We start from the raw sequence: 23,897 nt of genomic DNA on the forward strand, positions 1-23,897 counted from the left end.
TGAAGCCCCTCCCATAAAGTCAAATGATGTGTGTGTTTAAATCCCCTGTTCTGGGCTCTGATTGGCTGGCTGGGGGCCCTGATGTTGAGGCATTTAACATCTGGGGGAAAAGTGAGCTGCAACTGGGCGGGGCGTGAGACAAAAGTTCGAATTATTAACCAATGGGAGGCGGTCGCGGTCCTCTCATCGCTTCTTATTGGTTGGAACGTCTGTCAAACTACAGCGCAGGGGGCGTGGCCTGAGCTCCGGCTCCCGAAGTGTTGTGATTTCAGTCTGGCTCCAGTCTTGTCACAGGAGTGAAGGGGCGCCTTTCTCCGGTGCTCTGGGATTACTAATGAAGAAAACTAGCAACAACGAACAACTCTGCCTCGTTTAAACGCCTCTTTACCGCTTCAGTATCTCCTCTGAGAGACAACGAGGGGTATTTTGTCTTGCTTTACTGGACGTACGAAGGAAACAATAAGGTAAGAAGTGGTGCTAGTTGGGGACTTAGGCGATGCTGCTGCAGCTGCGTTTACTTTGCTCATTAGGAGGCTGATGCTTACCAAGTTTACCACAGAGGGGACATTAATTCACCGTGGTAAGGGTGTTCAAACGTGTACATTAATTTTAATCACGTAAACACAACATTTCCGTTCCGTTTCATGCGCATAAACTCCGCTTTAAGTTGAATTTTGGTTCCGTAGAAGCGGCTTGTTTCTTCCCATTTTCCTCGGCTGTTCGTCCCTACAATGAAGGATTAACAGCAGGGCATTGCGAGCCCGTATTACCCGACGTAAATGATTTTTGCAAGCTATTAGACATGTGTGTTTTCCTCTCTTTGCTCGTGGTTTTGACATACATTTGCAGATTTGCACATGCATTGTGTAAACGCCTCAGTGTATTCTAATTCTGCACAACTCCTAATCAGGTCTGTTGATTGTTGCTGCAACTTCTAATCACGTATTAGACACTGATAAGCTCTCGGTGAGTGGCGTTTTGCCTAAACCCCTAATTGAATTTGGATACTCGGGTTTATTTCCCCTCGGAAACAGACGAAATGTGTTCGCTCAAGACCTGTCTGTGCGCCAAATCCTCTAACTAGCAGATAACGTTAACGAGTCAGTTTGTGAGTATCTAAAAAAAATGAGAACACTGTTGGATTATATCGAAGCTGCACCCTCTCACTTTGCATGGATTTTACCTGTTAAAATCAAGCTTGCTTCATCTGCATTTTGTCTTAAAGCCAAAACTCGGAGGGGAAAAGCGATGAGCTCATGGTTGTAACAGGTTTTGCACGCAGACTTTCAGCAGCATTGGACTTGAGTATTGACTACGACACACAAAGAGATTTAAGAAAGCTGTGTTTTTGTCCCATATGAATCCCAGGGGCTGCTGCTGGTTTCTTTATGCTGCTGCTCTTGTGCCATCCTCTGCAGAACTGGGACTGTGATTTGTCTCAGCCTGTTGTGCATTAGCCCCCTCTTAGCCCTCAGTGGGTGTTCCGTTTCAGTCAAGGCAAAGAACATTTCACCAATAAATACATCTCATATGCACACACAGAGACACACTACACTACTACTACTTCGATCTTGCTCTGTTGCAAGGCAATATGTGCCTTCTTGCACCACTCAAAGGCAGCAAGGTTCTTCTCTGATCCATGCTAGCCTTGTAAAAGTTTGGGAGTCATTTTAGCTTAAGGGGTGCATTGATTGAGCAGCAAAGGCAACTTTAGCTTATTCAGAATAAACCCTGTTGTTGTGGCTGTTGAAGGGGAAAACATCATGCCCTCTGTGGCCCAAGCAGTCAGATGTTTAAGTGGAAACAGCATGGTTGAGTCTTGTGATTTTCTTTGGTTTTGCTTGGTCTCAGCTGCAGTGCTATCACAGGATGGGGAGGCCTGGTGATGGCTTCCTGCCGCACATGCACAGTGACTTAGCACTCTGTGGTGCTCAGAGGACATCGCAATGTGGTTTCAGGTTATTCTATTTGACATGTTACTGGCCTGCTGACAAGGGAAGGTGCTGAGGCCCTGCAGGAGAAGTGAGATGCTCCTGTGTAGCCTGATAAACTGTGTCTGATACCTACCAGCAGTGTCTGTCTGCACTCCTACTTATACTATATATAGTGCAAACAAATCTATATTCAAGCCTCGATTGTGGCAGGCTCCCACGCTCAACGCAAACAATCAACCGCTCTCTCCTTTTCTTTCAACCCGACACCATTAGGGAAGTCACATTCTGCTGACGGGTGAGTTGAATGTGTGGTAGAGCAAAGAACGAGCGGTGCATTCATTTCCTCGTCACCTCTGGAAATTGCTTGCTCTTCGTCCGGCTCTCATTCTCAGCCCCTGATAGACCCGCCGCTCAGTTAGCATGGTTAATGGTGCATTTAGCCCAGTTTGTAATTTTATTTCCGATTTCCATTTCGCCACTTGCTTTTTAGTTGGAAATGACAAGAGGCCCCCGATGAAGGGACCCCCGTCTGTGCAGATGGCGTCTTCCTAATGGTCCTCAGGGTAATGATGGTTGAAATAGGCTCCTAACAGGGACCGAGGACGGTGGCCCTTGGGGAACATTCAGCGGGGCCTATTTCCATTTTCATCATCAAGATAAAGTGCTCAATATCTGAGCACCGCTCCGTGTTGCTCTCAGTTCTGATTGGTCAGGGGAGGAATGTGAATTTTAGTGGCATACACAAAGACATGTTACATTAAACCTTCCGGGCAAAGTTGAAGTTGCTCAATTGCTTCTCTGCCCCCCCCCCTTCAAGCTCAGCGGAACTTCAGAGTATAGGATGATATTTTTTGGGCTATTGTTGTGGCACCACGACAACAGTGATTCGTCTAAAGTGTTGCAGATCTCACTCACTCACTCACACACACACACACACACACACACACACACGGCTGCATTGTACAGCTGCTGCTGTCTGAAGAATGGCCGGCGCGGCGGCGTGCTTCAGGAAGCAACAGTTAATCTAATCTCCTCATCCGCAACATATGGGACTGTGTTGGCCCCACACCTGAGAGAGCCACCGGCCTGTGGCACCTCATATTTCATTTTGATAATGGCTGGTTACCCGTGGCAACTGGGCAGCCAATGAGAACCAGGTTTCTTAAAGAACATAGTGAGAAGAGGTTGGGTTAAGTGAATGTGAGCTCCAAGGCTGTGTCCCTCCCCCCTCCCCCACTACCTTCCTGGCTGTTTGTATCCAGTGGATGGTGTGGGACCCCTGGGGAGTGAATTATTACCTGTCAGCCCTGCAGGCTCCTCGCCATCAATAATCCCGGGCTGACAGCGCAGGCCGGTCCAGGTTATCTGCTGAGACCACCGGGCCTTGGCCCCTAGGTCTGGCCCCGTCTGGCCAGAAATCACATTAGCATGTTTCGTCAGGCGTCACAAATGCACCGGTTAGGAGCGGGTGGACGCGTGCCTTCTGCAGTGTGGCTGAGGCGGCTCCTCCATCACTGTCCGGAGCGGCTGTGGGGGTGTCTTTCTTCTTCAATAGATTGCAGCCACTCTTCCAATGTTGGATCAACAACTAAACTGTGCTTGGAAGAAAAGTTTTCCTTCAATCTGCTTATCCTGTGCAATATATCCTCCATATATTTCGGCTTGCATGGGTTTTAAAGTTAATTTGCCTGTGGCACAGACTTGCAAATTGCCAACTGCCAATGTTATCACATCTGTTTCCCTCTTTTTTATTTCATGTTGCAGCAGTCTGGAAGTAAAGGTGAATCCAGTAAATGTTTTCAGCTCCGACAACCCTTTTTTTCCCCCCCGTATAGTCCAATCATCAGCTATCAGGGTTGATCCTTGGCAGGCTTGTAATTACGTTTGATTCCGAAAACAGGCGTGCAGTGGCTTTACCTCCTGCGGTCCCGCTGTGGTTACTGCAGGCCGGGAAATTATAGCCAAGCTGATGAGTGTGTAAATTTGGGGAGGAAAGGCTTTGAGTTCAGCGAAAGGCCACAGGGAAGGAGAGGGAGAAGAAGAAAAAAGACAGCGGGAGGCGGCAGACCACGAGCTGGACGAGTGACAGGACTCGCTTCGCCCGTCCAGACTGGCTGTCTTCCTGTGGTTTTGTCGGGCTGTGTTGCAGAAACGTTAACCCCTTGTCGAACATGGGCTTGGGCTCGCTTGCCAACCCGCCACGGCCACAAGCAGCGCAGCACGAACACTAGATGACTGTCTGGTTACGCTTCATGAAGCTCAGTGGATGGAGTCCAGCAGTTACAGGGGGAAATATAACCTGTAGCGTGCGGTGTCAGCAATTCGCCTCGTAAATACGGAGCAGAGAGGGGCTCGTGTCGATGAAAGGATCTTTGTTAAGAATTAAACCTCAGACTCTCCTTCTCCTTTGTTTCATTTCTGTGCAAAGTCATGCACCGTGTTTTGTTCAGGGGTTTATTTATTGAGTCATACTTGTAGATTCATGCTTTTTCTGGGCTTCCTCACTCCTTTAATAGTTGTCCTTTTTTTTTTTTTTTTAGAGGAAGCAGAGAGTATGTATTATCTATATAGTGTACACACACACACACACACACACACTCTTTGATTTGTGTAGCATGGAGGCTGTGCGTGCTACCCACAGGGCAGCTTGGAAGGAGCATCCACAACAAAACGGATCTCTTTTTGAAATAAAATGACTCATCCAAAAAGGAGTCTTTGTCATTTTTCACGCGTATTTCATGCAACAGAAATAGCAAACACGGCACCATATGGGCATGGATTTCATCGTTTTAAAGGATTATTAGCTGATGACTAAGCGCAAAGATCTTCCAGAACTCCCATTCAGCCGCGTTACCCACAATCCCAAGAATCCTATTTATTTTCAGAAACCCCCCTCACCCTCAGAAGGATAATATTAACTCCCGAAAGATTAAGATGATACAGACATCACAGCACACTCCACCTCGCCACCATGGAACGTACAGATATATAACCCCTCTAAATCCACTTCGATTCTCCCTGCTCCCGTGTTTAATAGGAGGAAGCTCCTGAAATAAGGAAACAAGTGTCTCAGTAAATAGCCTCTGGCCATACATACCACTTATCGATCGTCCGACTCTGAGCTGGGTGGACTGGGGGATGGCAAAAGTGCATTGGTGTGTTGCTCCAAATGATCTCTTAATCACTTCATAATGAGTGCAGACCTTCCGCGTCATTGATTAGCTAGCCAGGCTGAAAGTGGAGCAAATCACACACCCCCTTCAAACCTAACCACCCCCCTGGCGTCCCAATCCCAATCATCCTTACTGCTGGTGGAGGACAAACCAGATGCTGCTGGGAAACAATCGAGTAGGCAATTGTACACGACACGATAGACAATAACTGAGTGACCTTGAAGAGTTTAACCATATGGTTTACGCCTTATCGCACTCTATGATTCTTCAACCTCGTTTCAGTCAATCTTCTTTACACATCTGACCAATCTGTGTTTTTTTTGCGCCGTGATTTCGGACCAAAATTGGGTTAAATTGTCGTCTACCAATCAGAGGATCAATCCGTTCGATCCCTAGCCCCTGCAGTCAACATACCGTATCCAAAATGACTCCTGTAGTTCTGTCTACGGTTTGGAAGTGTATGTTAGTCTGTTTGGATAAAAGCAGCAGCTAAATGACGTGTAATATCCCTGTTAAGATGCATGTTCTTTATCTATTATGTATTGTCCTGGTTCAAAGTGATGTCAAACAGAGCCTACAGTATGCTCAAGAAATGAATATCATTATCTATTTGTGATATTGGCTTTACAGAGATGGCAATTTATTTTGGTATTCAGGTTTGTTTTGCAAGTATTTTGAATAACTTTCAGAGATAGGTGTGGGTGGTTCTCCATTTCTTTGTTTAAAGACCGTAGTTAGAGGCAGCAGGAGCTATAATTTCTCCGCTTGCTTGCTTTTCATGGATAAGTAAACACTGAATCATCAATGGAGTGGAAATACTCAGCACTAATGTGCATCACCTTGATTTTGATTTATTACACATGGCCAAAACAGAAGTGTTGTAAATCTGCAGTATGGTTAAGCTAGATTTACTGGACCTGGACAGTGTGATTAAGTGCCTTTCTTTGGTATTGTATTTCCATCTCTGGCCAGCAGTGTGCAAAATGCACTCTCATATAATATGTCATATGTGTGTTGTTTGGTAACTTTTACCCACATTGCCCACCGCCCTTTTTCTCCATCTCCATCTTCCCTGCTAAGTGCTTGTGGCTGTAGACTTTCTCTCTGCTCGTTTCCCAGAGATTGGCTCTCAATCAAGTAGTGTAGGCGGCACCATAACGTCCCTTTCCTTGGTTTTTCAATTTGTGAAGTTTTCCTTCTCTTAGCCGTGTTATTTCTTCTGCCTGTTCAGCCATGGTGGCTATCACAGCTTGTACTAACAGCCCAGTTACTCTCCTATTTCCTCCAAACAAACGGCTGTTGTTGCGGCAGGAAATGTAACCATCCATCTTTGTGCCAGGGGTTATTTCCCTGGAAAGACCTACCAGACACCCAGGGCCTCCCACCACCTCGCTCTGATTTGGTGTACGCTCTTACAAAGAGAACATTTGGCTCGGCAGACATTCGTCTTTGTTTTCCGCACCAGCAGTTGAAACCGACACATTTCGCCAGAACTGGAACATGTCTCGTCCCGAAAGAAATGCACGTCTGTTCAACATCTCCTTTCTTTTAATTAGACAGAGTCTGTCCTCACATGACATGTTTGGTTGCGTCTCAACAGCTAAACAGCATCTTGCGTTTGGTGACACAGATTGAAATCTCACATCTGATGGAATGATGACATCTTGAGAAAACAAGGTTGTTCCAGGCATGGTAGAGAAAAGCAGGTTGGCTTCATTTAAATTGGCTGACGACGCGCGAGAATCTGCCGTCAGCCGCGTCTATCTTGGCACGACTTAGATTTACACCGTTCGTTTGCATGTTGTTAAAAATGCTAGTGGGTTGGACAGAGTTCTCCACCAGGGTTTTTTTTAACGTAGCTTTGCTTTAGAACTCAGCTGCACACCTCAGTTTCTGCTTTGTGCATTTTTTAGATAAGGAAACTTGCTTTATGAGGTTTAAAAGCAGGTAATCTTGCAAAGGCTGTGTGTATTAGGACTGGAAGGCGAGCGTAAATGAACAGCACTTCAAACGATCGGCGAGTTCAGACCAGACTGTCAGTTTTTAGTCCACTAAATGTAAAAATTGCTGTCAAAAATGTCCTGTTTTTGATTGACTTTGCACTTTAACACATAATGGATTTAATTGTTTTCTTGAATTGACAGAAAACAAATCCACTAATATTTTATGATCCATTAATCGCTCATATTTCTTTCATTAATGGCTTGATCTTGAAATATAGGAACTTGTGATTGGAAGTTTAGACCATTTTCCACATTTCATAGACAACTGACTTCATAGTCAATTAATCCAAATGAAGTGACTCGCCAGTTGCTTCAGTTTGATCAGGTATCACGTTCAGTGAAGACAAATATACGATGATAATGAGCGTCGCTGTTATGATGTGTTTCCTAGTGAAGTGCAGCAGATTTGCACCGCACTGATTCAACACAGTGCTTAGTCTTTTTAAGAAGTGTCTTCAGTGTTTAAGTTGGAAAGTGTCCCTAATCTGGAGCTCCAGAACAGAGCGGGATGCAGAGCAATGTGGTTTAAGAGTTTTTGGCAGAGTGATGTTGAGGGCTTGAAAATCAGATTTCTTTTTTGAGGCTTCTCTTGATGATCCGTTGCACAGCAATTGTCTGGCTTGTCACATCTTGGCTAAAGCAATTAGGCTGACTGGATAAGGGTAGGGGTGGGGGGGGTGGGGGTCTGCTGCTGCTTAGTAGTTCTGAGTTATGATCGTGTCTCATTGTTGCTTATTGGAGTTTTTCGAAATGAGAATTTTTATGGTCCTGAAACGTGAAATGAAGCAGGAAATTAAAACGCGAAGATAAGCCATTTTTTTTGTTTTGTTCCTGTCCTCTTCATCCAAAGCCTTCACACAGTAATGTCCCATCATGTCCCATTGCTACTCTGCACACGCTCACAGGGTGACAGGCATTCACATATTTAATTTATCTAAGTGTTCAAGAGAAAATATGCCTAGTTTTTTTTCTTTTTTCTTCCCCAAAGAGTTATTTCAACGTCTTTTGAAAACGAAAGTGGCTCTCCCCTCAGCCGTGGAGTGTGACATGCATACCTTCACAGAGGGACCCGACCGCATCTCATTTCCATACTTTCCCAAAATAGCCGAGCCGCTTGACCTTGTTCTTTGAAAAGTTGACCAAGTCCCATCGGTGTATGCACTTTGAATTTACCGCATGAAGTTACAGTCTGCAACTGTGCTCAGGTGAAACGTTCATTGATGGTTTTGGGAACCCGGATTGGATTCCCAGCTCTCCTTCTCCCTAAGGCTCTTTATCCGATTTCTTATGCATGCACCCTGTGCTCTGCAGATATGAATTGCGGCTGATTTTCTGCAAACAACACTCAGCATACCCCGAGCGCTTAAGTCTGGCATGTGTTAAATTTAGAATATGCAGCAGTGCTTTTTCTTTTAAGATTTAACTCCCTGCTTGTGTGAGAAGTGTTTTACCTATAGGTGATGCATTCAGGGGTTGGTTTTCTGGCGGTATATATAATCTTTGTTAAGCTGCCACGCTATTATTTATCTATATTTTAGTGGTCACCATATGTGCAGTGGATATTTGGCTCGGACATGGTGTAAGATAAGTCTGCCCGCCGCCTACACTTAGCTTGGTCATTTTCCTCCGTTTCTGAGAACTCCAGGCTGGTTTCCACCAAATCGAGGCTATTTTTAAAAGCACTCTTTGGGGCGAGAGTGTGGGGGTTTATCGGGGGGGTTTCAGTGAGTGTCATATGAATCCTAACTGGGCAGCCGTCCAGGGTGAGTAAAACACACCTCCCCCATCTGTACCGTGCCCTGTACTAGAGCGAGAGAGAGAGTGTGTGTCAGTTTATTAACCGTGTGTTGACTCACCCCTGCAGCTGTGTGTGTGAGAGAGAATCAGAGAGGATGCATGCTTATCAGGAACCAATTATGGATTTTTTAAAGATGTGTCAGGAGTCTTTTTTGACCTCAGCTTTGATGCAAAGAAGACTAAAGTTAAAACAACAAAAAAAAAAAAAGATTATTTTGATGTTTTTTTAATTTACTTTACTAATGGCTGACCCCCAATATCAGATTATCAACAGCTAACTGATCAGATTTGTGCTCTGGGGGCAGGGAGGTGCTAGGTTAGTGTACCAAACAAACCACAAACCAATTCACTAATCCATATATATCGACAGCTTCAGAGAATAACACAGGAAGCCAGTTCCCAGTTCATCGACTGACCTTTTAGGGATGGACCGCCTATTGCCAGTTTAGTGACGAGCTGCTTTTGGTCTGCTTTTATTTATATGTTTTTAAACTGTTATGAACAATATGACCACGGTTAAACTGTTGATCATTTACAATGCTAAGTGTTTTTATTATCCGCTTAAGAATTGGTGTAAATATTCATCACAATGGTCACATAAAACGTGTTGTTTGGTCTTATTTCAACTGATATAAATCCTCACATGGGAGAAGCTGAACAACTGGAAACTGAATAAGCAATTATTACTTATTATCTCTTTATTTTACTAATTAGTTTGTCTATTGACTAATCTGTAAATCCACTTATCGTTCCAACGCATGTAACCCTTTGAGGGGATGATACGCAATATAACCATTGTCATGCACCTGTTTGGAAAAAAATGCCTTAGAAATGACCTGCTCTGAACTTTTCCATAATGGATTTTGATGGAGTTCTGTTGTTGTGAATGTGGTTGGTAACAAAGCCTCTGCAGGTGAACCATTTTAGTGTCGAATTTGAAGCTCCTGGAGGTTTCATTGTCCGTGTGCTTCAGTTGTTGTGTTGTGATAAACAGAGAGTTTCCATATCGGATCATCAACATGGTAATCTGTTATTGATGGAGAGGTTGTGTGTGTGTGTGTGTGTCTGCTCAGGGCTGGTAAACATGTTCATTAATTCACTCCGAGGCTGTAAACTTATATCCACCGAGCAGCACACACGCAACGAATCACCTCCGACCCCGTCACACGTGTCTCTTCCCGGGTCCGGGAATCCGCTGTTTGATCCCCTCTTCATGGCTTTCCTTCCTCCACCGTCCCTCTTCTCCCCGAGGGACTCTTTCTGGTGACTGACGGTATGAAAAGCAACTCGAGGTAAACAAAGCCCCCACCACCCCCCCCAACCACGCTATTACTTTGATGTCACAACTGGGAGACAGGTTGCTGGGGGAAAGTAATGAGGGGGCCTACGCTCACATTTCCACTCTGAGGCTGAGGCTGACAGTGGCCCTGCAGCAGGTCTTCAGTAGTGAGGGCCTGTTGCTACAGGTGCCAAGAGGATTGAAATGTCAGGAAGTCCAGTTTGAAGGCTGTCAGACCCACACACACACTGCACAGCTGTTCATGGGAGGATTTTACAACTTTGCATTGTTTGCATGACGGAAAGACCGGAAGAAAGGCTGACTCAGGCTGCACGATCTGACGGAAAGGATGACGATGTTGACGTTTTGGATGCCGGTACGATTAAAAGGGATTGCTTGTTCCTGCATCATTACCATTGATATATATACTTAAACTAGTATTGTGTATTTCTTTCATACCAAATAAAGATGTTTAATTAAGTCTGAAGGATACAGTTTGTGAGCCGGGGTATCTCTGCGTCCCCACACGTGATATTTACACGTTTCTGCCACTAATAAATACTGTGGCACCTTCAGATTGAATGTTGCACCAGTCGTACTGAGATATTGATTCAATTTTGATTAGCTGTGCAGCTCTGTTGCTGACCAAGTAGCCTACACTTTTATAAAGATATTGCGTCAAAAGTCTGGTAGAGTAGTAACATTTATTGATAAACAGTCACTAATTGGGGGAAAAGGCCAATTAATAGAACAGCTACAAGCATCTGAGTTCAGAAAAAGATGTGATTTTACTTTAAAACCAGGGAAAGATCAGAGTTATGCCACATTATTACTATACAATATCCCAAAACCAATCTCCCTCTGGTCTCGTATGATATATATAGATGATGGTAATGAAGCACAGTCTACGGCCATTAATTTTGGATCTTATCCGTGGACGATCGTTCCTCCTTATAGCCCGGCATAATGCGTCAGATTCCCCTCTGAGTGAGACAGCAGCTCCGAGTCCAGCTGCTCTATGGTGCATGTAGTCCGATATATTAAAAAGTTACCCACAGCCTTCACAGTGTGCTCCTCTCGGCTGTGGGCAAAGTTTTTCTCACACTAACTTTTTTTGCTGGAGGATGCATCACGTTGAAAAAGTCAATGAGCAAACAAACACTCGCTGTTGTCCCTTTTTCAAAATCTATAGCAACTCAAGAACTCTGCCATGAATGTCAGTTTCATATGTTTGGGATGTTTCAGGGAAATGTTGAGTTGGTTAAAGGTAGTGTAATGTCTAAGGACGGACAAAATTAGGTTAGCTACAATTTAAATACCCAGAAATATGTCAAACATCATAAATGGCACACAGAGCTTTGTGGTGTCGAGGGAAAGCCTTTATCCACCAGTCAAACACAGATGGTGACTCCCAAACGTCATAAATAGTACATTCTTTGTGTTGTCCCGCACCAAATCAAGCTTTTACTTGTTTGAAAGCATCACAGTTCCTCATTAAACTCGAGTGTCTGCATCACTGGCATGTCAGAAAAAGAAATGTGGGAATTACATTTAATCAAATCTCTTGTGCGAGTTTCATTGACTGTCTAATGGAAATCATGAATCATTCAACCGGCACCAGCACCGACCAACCCCCCCCCACCGTGATCTGGCGCACTTCCTGCAGCGCGCTCCACTGTCAAAGCCCCTCTGATGTGAAAATGAAATGTGTGAAAGACAGAGAGACTGACTGCTCCGAGCCCGACATGTGCGGCGGACACAGGTCAGTCGCTGGGACGCGGCGGTCCATTCACCGGGAAGATCTTTTTAATTAGGCTGTGTTCTTTTAATTAACAAGCCAGCATAATGTCCGTGTCCATTTGTCACCCCTGCTTTGCTCAGACAGAGCCGGGTGAATATACCCTTCTTTTGTGTCCTCGCGCTTCCAGAGGTCCCCGCTTCCCATTATATTCCCTCATTCTCCTCTTTTTTAGATTAGCATGATAATACCCCACGGAGCGGGGGGGGGGGGCGAGGTAGTGAAGAGCTACTGCGAGGCTGCTCATCAGACTCCCTGTGTGCAAGACCGTGGTTATTATCATCCTGAATGCACCATCAGTTAAACTAACAGCCTGAATTCCGACATTTATCTCCCATATCATAGACCGACTGTCAATTGTATAGGGAAACACAATGGCAAATTATGGGTTATGTCTTGATCCTTGGAGTCTGGATCTTCCGCACCCCCTCCCCCCCCCAAGTAATAACACTATGCTAATTCTGCCCCCTCGAGCACTTCCCATGACAGAAACAAGGATTCCCAACCGTTCGGATGTCACAGCGTTAGGTGAAGGAGGACATATGCTTGAGTAAAGTGTGTTGTTGGCTGCACCCGGGACAACAAGAACACACACTGTTTTATTCCGCTGTGGTGCATTGAGGGGGGGGGGGGGGACAAGGCTCAGCTGGAGCTTGTGTTTCCAGAGACGGGGTCGGATGCAGGTCAGGCCACCTTGAACTCCTCAGCTGGATTTATGGTGTCGAAGGTGGACAGGGTCAGGTCGCGTCCCCCCCCCTTCCTCAGCACGAGGACTTTGTTAGCGTCGGACAAGTAGCAGACACAGACAAATCCCTGTCACGCTCTCTGAGGAGACCCCTGGAGGGATCAGAGTTCATGTGTTTAGGGGTGGGGGCGTCCCTGTGGCATGACCTGAATACTGATTGATTTTCTCCAGTGGGAGTCAAGGGGAGGGGTGGCGCTGCCCGGTGACGCTAGGGAGGGGGTCATGTCACTTACCCCTACCCCGTGTGGCGATACAGAGTTAGGGGAGGACACTCTGAGTCACAACATGCCCGACTCACCGCTCCACCGCGCACCTCAGCGGGTGTGTGTTTTCACTTTCTCTGAAACAAGACACTCGACCACATGTTTTCCTTTTAATAGACAGCTGAGCGGAGGAAAGGGCAGCGGTGGGGGCTGTCTGCCAGACGATCACTGGCTGTTGATGTGCTCTTCTTGGTTGAAGTCACTCCCACGGTTCCTCTGGCCATTATATAAACCAACCAATAGGTGTTTTACAGGCTTAAAGCTGAGGGCCCATCTCTTTCTCATGCAGGCAGTGTGTTATTTGTGCAGTTTTGACCATCATTTGCATCCGTAATAACAGTCCTGCATCAATTACAATCAGTCACCATACAGGTCATTCGGGTTTTAACAGTGGCTGTATTTGAATTAAAAACAAAGGCCAGTGATGTAAACATTACCCAAAGTCCATTTAAATATCCATGATAGATAATAGGCCGACTTTGTAGTTCAGCTTAGTCCTTTAAATACGGACTATAGTACACTCACGCTTTAACTTGGTCGCTTCATATACTCCTGGTGCTGGGAAACGTCCTCCGTCAAATGGTGCTAGCGTGAACTGTGTGTGTGATCGACTGGAACAATTACATGAGAGAGGTATGCGTTTACAGCGTAGCCAACCTAGAGCAAACCAATACCGGCAGTGAAGCAATAGTGGTTGAGATCGATGGGTTTTAATAATAATTTAAGAAACCAATAGTATATTTCTGTGAAAATGGAGACACGATAACACACATCTGTATTTGTGATGGAAAATCAAAGTGGTGACAGAAGGCGACAAACATTTGAGGTGCGCTCCCTCTTTGTTTCCACCAAATCCTGCCTTTAATACTGCAGCCAATCTGTTCGTTTACAAGCTCTTCTTCTATCCGACTGCAATGTTGCTATTTTCCTGTCTCAGTGGTCACTTTAATGAATTCAGTGTGATCATTCCCAGTTGGTATTAGGCTCTAAGCTGGGGTTTTCTTTGAAACCAATTCCACTAATAAGACAGCAGGAATATAAACGCAGGAATATAGCACACTAAAGGCCTTAAGTGTCAGAAATAAAGAGGATAAAATGCAGTTATTAATGATAAAGTTGAAATACAATGTGTTCAAACAATAAGTCATTTAGCCTTGATATTAATATTTATCGCTCCCCATGAATTTATAGAGCATTGAACTTTAACTTAATTGTCTTCTTCCAGAGTAATTGTTTCCCCTTTTTGCCAGTAAGCCAGCCGCTAACTCATAAAGGATTGTGTTTTCTCAATATTGCTCGACTTTTTTCCAGATTTGCTGACATATTGTGATATTTGAGCAGCAGATCTAGGGCTCATATGGGTCTGATTTTGATGAGTTTCCAAAGGACAACGTAATTATGAATAAAAAGTGTGTCCTTATCCAGTGTCTGCAATGCCAGGGTGACATTAAAATGCCTCAGATCTCCTCAAGTAATCTAGAAAAAAAGGTCACAGGACTGAAATGGAGAACTGGAGGGGTATTTGAGGCTGACTTTTTCCAGCTTGAAGATGCATTACACTTCAGAGGCTTTCTTTCCATAAGATCCCTGGATAAAGACAAATCTGATCCAAACCGTCTCGCTTGAATCCAAAACAAAGCCAACATTATATGTCCCCAAGCTTTGAAAGCTAACTTCGTAGCGTATAGCATATTTTGAACTTTGCAACTTTGCCGCACTGCAGTATCTTGTTTTCAGTCCAAGAAAAGGCCTGAGACCAATTTGATCTATTGAGTGACTAAACAAAAAAGAAACTCTAGGAAAAACTATTCAGAAAACATAGTTTACATTACCAGTAAAGTATCAACCAGCTAATATTCCTCTGGCCTCAGAAATGACTGTCTACTGAAGGATGACTATAAAAACAAACAGTTTAGTGCTAATAGGAAAGGTACCAAGCAAGAAGTGTATGTATCGTAATGATCTGAGCTTCGAAGGATCTCAACAAGCTTCCGATGCTGATCCTCAGACCAGATAAGGCACCCTGGAGTTTTGATCTGGGATAATGAACAACTAAATCTTCCTACAGTGGGCTCAGTTGATTAATCAAACTGCTGCAAGGCTGGTATTAACAGGCTGGAGAAGTGTGTGTGAGTGAGTGAGTCGCGCTAACCCTCCATTTAACATGCAAACACAACCCAGCTCCTTCTTTAGTACCTTCAAATAAACTGTTAGCTAGTGCTGCTCGACACAGGGCTAATCATTCCTGCCCTGCATTCCTGTGAACACATGTTGTCTATTCTCTCGTTGCTAATGGGGGCTGACATAACCAGAGAGGGTTGCGGTATCATCTCCTGTCTCACCATCTTGTATCCATTTACTGAATCAATAGAAGAGTCATGCCACAAGTGTGAGGCTCTGAAGAGTCGATGCATCAATGAAGAGTTCTGCAGATTATGTAGCCTAAGGATTTGATGTAGCTCGTGCAAACAACCGACCAAAACAAACACCCATCCGAAAGGTTCAGAGGCCGAGCATTGACTCAGTTGTGGTTTTAGAGTTATTTATATGAAGGATAGTGTTTATGTATTTCATCTGGAGCTGAGTCCAAGCTTTTGCTGCACCATTCCTCCTTTTTCACTCTTCTTTTGTTCAACATTCAGCAGGGTTAGGGGAGTTTTCCCTCCCTTTTGTGTGAAATAAAAGACGCAACTTGGATTTGTTTTGGCACTATTCGTCACATAATTGTTTTGTCTTCTGAGGTTTGCAGAGTCCGTAGTTTCCATGTGTTTAACCGTCCCCAGTTTTCTAAATTGTGAGTGGACGATGACGGAAGACATGTTGACTTCGTACGAGCAGATGGCCAGCTGATCTGCGTCACTGAAACCCCTTTCCTGGTCCCGCTATAAAGCACTAACCCACTCTACTAAATTGATCGGGATGCATTTAGGGGCAATTTGTAGTCTGGGAACTTTAAGTGCTTTTCGAGATAGTCTGGAACCTTTTGTTGATCCTGCGCTGGAATTTGTTTTGCACAAAGCCTTATCTGCCTGTTTGATGTGTTTTTTTTCCCAAGCAGCAATGCAAGCTCAAAGCTGATGTGAACAACATCTGTGTCCATCAACATTTCTCTCTATACCGCTGAAAAAAGAAGTGATAACCATACAGTATGCCTTAAGGTATGGCACTACCCTGTATGGGATATTGACACAGAAGCAGTATTTTCTATTCATGGCTAGCTATCCTTTTGTCCAGACAGAGAGAACTTGAGAGCATGAAGCAGGAGGATAAGCATGGGAGCTGGCTTTATCCTAACCTTAACTGAACCATCTTCAGCATGTGGCAGCCAGCTGGTGTGCTTAATAATCCAGAAGATGCTGCCTCTGCAAATTCTCCCAGGCTCTGCTTCTTGAAATGTGCTGGGCTGGAGGTCAAAACTTCCATCATCATCATTTGTCAGAATTACTCTTTGTGCAAGTCAGGATCCAACTGGGTCGTTCATTTCAAAGTACTCTAGGCTGCATGACTAAAATAAAAAAAGCCTACGATTCCTAATTGTGTTTTCTGAAACAATAGGCAGAACTCCAGCACCATATATGATATGCCAGCAACTTTGACATTGTTTTCTGTCACAACAGTATGTCTTAAGATGGTTGTGAACACAATACACTGACCACAGCTCTGTGGTTGTGGAAAAGTGGGCGTTTAATCACACATGTTTTCTGCTGAGGTGACACAGTAAGTTGCTTGTGCCAGAACTACTGGCAAAAACAGTGGCAGATTTTTTTAGAAACCAAAAACGGCTAAATATTCGACACAGCTTCTGTCTTGGTTGCAAGTTATTCTGGTTCATTTCCAGCCTTTGTTTTCTCTTCCTGGCTGTGCAGTACAGAAATTAAGAAACCGTTCTGCTACGTGGCTAGCTATTAGCAAAAGCTTTACCCGGCATACTATTTTGAGGTGTAGATTTCTAATTGAACAGTTCAATGTGTAACCAAACTTGCATCTCAAATTGTGGTGCCATGCGGTTTCACCCCGTTAAAGTGTTAGTTGAGGAACCCACGTCGTTACCGGTGTTCCCGTCTCAATACGCTCCGATCGCTCCTCTGTTTTTTTTTGCAGTCTTGACGTGTATGACACATTTATTCTGCATGAGTCTACCCGTCTTTTTTAAATAAAGTTCCAGGCTTAATAGAGGATTATGAACAGCTATCTCCAGGTGTAGGGATAAGCTGCACAGAAAGACATATTTTCCAGAACAATGGCTTAGTTAATGAATCTCTCAAATTACAGTGTAAAAAAATGTGCCTTTTGTGATGGTTTTCACCATTTTCATTCTGCACATAAACCCCTCTGAGATTTGGTGTGAGATTAAACCTCTGATTGCATTTTTTGATGCTTAATGTTCAGTTGAAAACTAATCAGCGGTGACTTTATGGAGCAGGAAATGAAATGCATTTGCTATATGTTCGGCGGACGGCTTCTTCAAAAGCTGAGACAATTGCTTATCGAGCCCAGTGAGCGAGTCACTCAGCTTGCAGAGGAAATGTGTCCATCATGAAACTTAGTTAGAGTTTTGAGAACTGGAAAGGTGAGGACAGGTTCCTGGGAGCAGAATAACGGAGCAGGTTGTGACTTTAGATGTCATCTTCAGATTTGGCTCCTTGGATTTGGTATTACACCTTACAAACATCACCAACCGTGTCTCACCTGTGGAGTTCAAAGCCAAATTTCTATGTCAGATTTTGCCGTTTGAAACCTGTAATAAAGGTTTGTCGATATGACTCTTGGAGAAGGATTCAACATGATTGCTCATAAAGACTCCGTTTGCATCAGTGGGAGTTGTCCTGCCTCTAATAGAGAGAGATGTAACAATGAATTATTTCTCCTTCACAGATACTCTGACAGCTGCTGTCTCAACCAGCCTGCACCGCCCGGCTGTTCTTACCTGCTTGGTGGATCACAGTTTGAAAGCTAAGGTACAGTACAAATGCTGTTTCTGTCTCAAGTGGATCTTGTCTGATTTTAAAATATTGAAGAAGATTAGATTTGGGGCGACTGACTCTCTGTTTACCAATCTTTTTAATGCACTATTTAGATTGTCACATTACATCCAAATCATGGCGTGCTTTCAGGAGGCATCCGCAGAGGACACTTCATTAATGCATGCTTTTTGGACAATCTGCCACTGAAGAAGCTTTTTAAATCTACTCAATTACTTTTCTACTTATTCCAATCAAAAGTCAGGGATTAGCTTTTCAGTATTTGGCACACTTTTCTAGTTTTCCTCCATCCAAAGTCAGCTCATGCATTATATAACAAATGCATTGCAAAGAAAGGGAGAATTGTGGTCACTTCTCATTATGCAAAGAGTACTTTCACTACAGTAGGTGCAGCAGGGTTCACTGAAAACACAATGGGCTGCCAGTTGGAACAGTTGTGGTTACTCCACATGAAATTCTTCTGTATTTGTCTTCCTCTCCGAGATCCTCCCTGATTACAGTTGGCGAGGATCCATTGATGACAGTTGATGAATCTGATGAGAACTGGGGTTGTGTGACTGTCAATCAAATCTTATCAAACCACAGATGGATCAGATCGGTTCAATTTTATTAAAGTCTTTTATGAGTAATACCTAGCGGTGTATCTTTGATGAAGTTGAACTTTAATTTTTGCTCGTTATTTCAGGATCATTTCATATTATAGAGGCCAGGTTCTCAGGAGCTTTAGGCTTTGAAACGCTATTGCAATTTCTATCCGGAACAAACTGGTTTCATGTGCAATGAGTGTCTCTGAGCAGCAGGTAGTTTGTTGTTTAGAGTTGTCTGCCTGCTTCTCTACATTGTCATTCTACTGCAAAATGTCCGTTATGCTACCTGATGCATATCGATCCTTCTCTCTTTTCTTAAATATCTAAATATAAAAGGTGCCATATGCAATTGACTGATTGATCTGTGAGTACATTGGCAAATTACAAATACGGCGTCCACACCTGTGTTGTGAAGTTCTCCGTCTAGACGAAGGCGAAATGTCTGCGTTGAAACTTGTAGCATTGCTGAGAGGCTATCGCGTCTGGCCGGGCATTTCCCCAGCGAGCGCGAATGTGGACAGTAGAGGACGGGGGCAAGGAGCGTCGCTGACAGGAAGCCTCGCGGGATGGCTGGAAACAGATGGCTGGCCAGATGCAGGTCTGCTTTGACCTTGAATGCATCTGAAGGTAAAAGCAGGAAAGGAATCAAGGCACGATGTCACAGCAGGAGTGGCAGTACTGGGTTCTGATATATTCTGCAGGACGTGTTGGTACGAGGCAGGCAGGGACATTTCTTTGGCGTTATCTCAGCAGAGAAGTTGATTAACCTTTTCTGGCGGATCTAATTTGGTTTGTTTTGGTCCAAAATGTTCTGATTGTTGTTGCAGACGACAACTTATTCAGGGTCCAGTGTGTGTATCTCTACAGGGTACAGCTTAATCTTATGATCATTCACTTCTCTCCAAGTCAATTAAATTGTAGGTCAGCAACTAGTGGCCATAAGGGTTTTACAAAAGCCCAGAATGTCTTATGCAAACCACTAGTCAAGGTAACTGTCATGGAAAATTGAGAGCACCTAAAAATTGAAGCTGGTTTTTAATAATATATCTCAAACAATAGTCAATTACCTCAAACTGCTGACTTGTTTTCTGTCACTTGACATAATGATTTGTACACATATTTGTTCCCACGCTTCTATGGGCACGACAGGAGTTGATTTGATGATCACAGTAGAAGAGTTGTCAGACCTGATCGCCTGAAGTGTTTCAGAGGAGCTTTCGTAGGCATGTCACTACAGGTTTGCACCCGAGTGTGAGTGTGTTGTTTTTTCATTTGGTGCGATGACAAATGAAAGGTTTGAATCGGTTGTGAATCTCTACAAGAGAAAGCCTGATTAAATGTTACAAAGTGAAGACCCTTGGTTGGACTGGGTGGTCTGATTGTTTGGGTAAGAGACACCGCGATGGAACAGTAGAGATCTTTTGTCAAGGCACTCGTCCTTAATAAAAATTCAGGAAGCAGGCTGTGAGACAAAGCCAACAGCAGCCCGATATTCTACAGGCCTCTGGGGCTTTGAGCGCGGCAAAGGAAGAGCCATGATCAGAGCTGGGAACTGCATGGCGTTGTGGGGGGGCTGTGAGAAACGGGAGGAGATGGGAGGATGGTGGAGGTGTCAGGCGTATAATTGGGGTGAGGAGATCTCGGGGGCGGATAGAGGGAAGCTTTATTAAGACCGCTCAAGTCTGATGTGCCTGCGCGGCTGCCTAGTTCCTCCGCACACACCCACGCCCACGGCCCAATCTCCCATTTCCACAAGAGACTCAGTAACAACAAAGGGATGAAGGGCAAAGTACTCAAGCTCCTTTCAGTCACCGATAAGAGAGGAGACCCCATTACTTGAAAAGCACTGATGGGGAGGCAGCAGTGTATGGATATGCCTTTTTCTTTTTCAATCGAGGCCTATTGTTCCAGCCTCCTCAATGCTGATACGTTCCCATTACTTATTGATAGCGCAGTTGCTTTGTATCCTGAGATGTGGATATTTTGTCTCAGTTGCACTACAATGACACATGCCAGCAAGTCCAACATCACGGTTAAATACCCCCTGAATCCACTTAAGCTTTTCAAAAGAAGAAGCTAAAAAGGCCTTTTCTTCTCACTGGATTATAGATTTTTGAATGAGCAATTCCAGTGACACATTTAGACACTGTACACAACTGCATTACATTCTCCCTGTATTATATCTCGGCTGAGAGCCAGCAAATGCATTGCTTGAACATTTATTGAGAGCAGAACGTTTATGAAATATTTACGGCCCAAAGTGTAGGCAAATATTTGCGCTGAGAGGGGATGAAAGCGGAGTAATCTCTTGTTTTGCCTCCACAAGGGGAAACTTTCCAGGGTGACTTCCACCGTGACTGATCGTATCAAATCTGATGGAAGATTAGGAGCTTAGCTGCTTATTCTCCCCAGCCTGTGACCATTGAAATGTTACTTTTGATCAATTAAGTTCCAAAACTTGAACCTGAAACCCTTTGTAGATGCACGCTCTCTTGATATTCACCATCCGGAGAGACTCTACCACAAAAGCAGATTTTGTGAGTGACAAAATAGAGATTTTGAGTTGAGGCGGGAGGCGGTTACAGGGAGATTTAGTGGCCCCCCTCAGTTCTCTGCTGTAAATTGGTTTCTGCAGAACTCAGGGAAAAAAGGGCCTGGAGGTCTGTTCTCTGCTTCCTCAGGAGCTTGTTAATCCCCCTCAGCTCTGGCCAGAGGGAGAGCTGCCTGCACAGACACTGGCCTCCTGCAGTCCTCTCCGTCCTCTTTCCCCTCCGTCCTGCAGGGATGGCTAATCCGCTGCATGGTCATGGTGGGGAGATTGCCGGCTTTTTCAAAGCCCTTTGCTGGCTGGACTTCAAAGTTACAGGGATACAGAGACTTGAGGAGGTGGGAGTAAAATGAGGTCCACCACGAGGAAAGAATTTGAGGGGCTCTGCTGCTTTTTTCTTTTGAAATTACCGAGGTGACACCAAAAATGTATGGTCTCTAATATGAAAGGGTTTTTTGATTAGTGAGACTCTGAGGATCACCTGCTGGGGATGTGAGCTGTGTGTCAAGCTGTATGTGCTTTGTTTTATCGAAGACTCTCAGCGTTGACACTCGTGATAAACCTGCAAACCTTAATGCATTAAAAAAAATGAGCAAATTAAATACACTAGCAAGTTTGACCCAATCGTCCTCCCGTAATTAACCATGAATCACGTGGCAGTGAAAGGGAGAGCAGAGAAATCTTGCATGCATTGCACTGACTAGACACCAGTGGACATCAGTATCACCATCGTACTTTGGTGTAACGGCACACCTAATCCATGACAAATATTCTGCACTTGGTGTGGTTAAAACAGAAGAAAGGCCGGACCATGCATTGGTTTTTTAAAGTTTCACAGGGATAGCGGACACGGTCAACACTGCAGGAACAGATAGTGCTCACAATATGATAGCGGCAGCAACAATACAACCGTACCTGCAAAAGTGTAGCGAGCCTTATACAGAAGGCAGTCACAGCGGCTGTTTGTGACAGCTGTTTTAGCCAGAAAATTGACCAACTTCATGGCAGTAACTAAAGCTAACCTATCTTTAGAGTTGTTTCTTTCTGTTTACAATGTTTGAAACACTAACAGTTTTATTTATTTTACTATTTGTTTGACAAACTGCTGCTAAAATCCACAGTGCAGGGAGAGGTTGATTATTAGTCTGACACATTCCTCCACCTTCAACAAAAAGTTCATTCAGTGAGAGGAAACAGAGCCGTAGAGTCTGAATTCACCTCTTCCTTTGTGTGAGGATAATCTTATCGAGGCTTCATCTATCGAACATTATTCAGCTCCATTCACAGGATGTCTGGATTTCAAAGATATGGATGCTGTCGTTATATTGTCTTTGTTAGAGAATCAGTGCTGCAATATCTACCCAGAACTTTTATTTTTGCCACAGATTTCTCCTGTTCAATGGAAATTAGTTTGGGCGATGATTCGATTCCATTGTTTTGTCCAAACCAAAATGCAGATTTTCCCTGTAAAATGTAAAAGTGATGCCAGAAAACAATCTCTCTGGTGGTCAGAAAGGTATAATGAGTCCAGAAATATGAGGATGGGGTCAGATGTCTGGTCAGACGGCAGAGATAGCTTATGGAGAATAAATAGGGGATGGATGTCCGGTGGGTCTGCCGGGGGACGAGTGGCAGGCAGCAGGCTGACACTGAGACTGAGATTTCTGATCCTTTCTTTTACTCTCCTCTTTTCTGGAGAGGAAGTAAAACCTCTGGGTTTATTTGTAGTTTGAGGTGCAATATATGACTCGACAGCTTTAAGATATGAAGTCACTATTATTTTCCGCTTCGCTCTGATGCAGGATTTTCACCAGAAAGTGGGCGGGGCTTAGTTTTATTCCGGAAGTGACGTTAGCGCCTCATGCTGTATTTTTCAACAAAACCCCCTGCGATCCCTCTATACTCTTGGATGACACTTATTATTACAGTTTAAATATTAAAGTTAACGCAAGATAAAGACAATTCTGTGTTCATTTGTTTGCATAATGTTCTGTACTTGGCTGTCTTGTACTTTGTGGAGTGTTAACAGGAACTTAATTAGCATGTAATGGTTTTGGTTATGTTTTCTGAGGACAGACCTTGTGTTGTGAATTTAAATTTCATCTGTTTTGATTTAATATACTATATTGCTGCAGCACTTGCTTTGACACAAACTCATAGAGGCAATTAAGGTAATTAAAATCATTAATGCCACTTCACTCTCGACTTCTAAATCAAATCTGAACGCACAGGCATGATTCAACTCGTCTAAGTCACCATGTCGATTGAATAAAAGCTCCAGAATCGGTTCTGAAAGCAATCGATATATGAATTGATCCACTGAAAAAAGAGGGTCCTTATTGTTGGTTGTCTTCAAATGTTGTTAAGGGGCAGTGGAGCCTTTTTGACGAAGGTGATTACCTCTCACAAAGTGTCATAATTGCTTTCAAAAGGTTCGCTAATCTCGAGTCCGTGATTACAATGAGCCCTGATTGCAAATTTCCTTGAGCTTGGACCCTGCCATTAATCAAATAGATCTTAATATGCAACAAGGTAATTACTCTAAGAGGACTCCTGGGATTTTGGATCAGCCTATACAGTAAATTATTCCCCTTCTTGATGTTTGGAAATGGTATCACACACACACACATTCTACCGTGCGAGTGTGAGATGTCAATAGTGCGCTTGTAGCTTCACCCTGAGGTAACCCTTGGTGAAGGTTAGTTGGCTTTGGAGGATTGTGTCATTAACCGTGGCTTTGTGACGAGCAGCTGTGAGTTTGATCTCATACTACTCAACTTGTGTCATT

The 23,897-nt window shown here is 44.0% G+C and overlaps 1 protein-coding gene across 5 annotated transcripts in view; it reads left to right on the forward strand.

Annotated features, from left to right (window-relative positions):
* The first annotated feature begins 269 nt into the window (after positions 1 to 269).
* The window catches only part of sema6cb (semaphorin 6Cb), a 149,994-nt gene continuing 126,366 nt past the window's right edge, over positions 270 to 23,897 (forward strand). For all 5 annotated transcript variants that reach the window (XM_063879382.1, XM_063879383.1, XM_063879381.1 and 2 more), the window contains exons 1-2: positions 270 to 464; positions 17,868 to 17,950. The gene's annotated coding sequence lies outside the window, so the exon portion shown is untranslated. The remainder of the gene's footprint in view (positions 465 to 17,867; positions 17,951 to 23,897) is intronic.

This window comes from Eleginops maclovinus, chromosome 3 (assembly GCF_036324505.1).
Source record: "Eleginops maclovinus isolate JMC-PN-2008 ecotype Puerto Natales chromosome 3, JC_Emac_rtc_rv5, whole genome shotgun sequence".
NCBI lineage: Eukaryota > Metazoa > Chordata > Actinopteri > Perciformes > Eleginopidae > Eleginops > Eleginops maclovinus.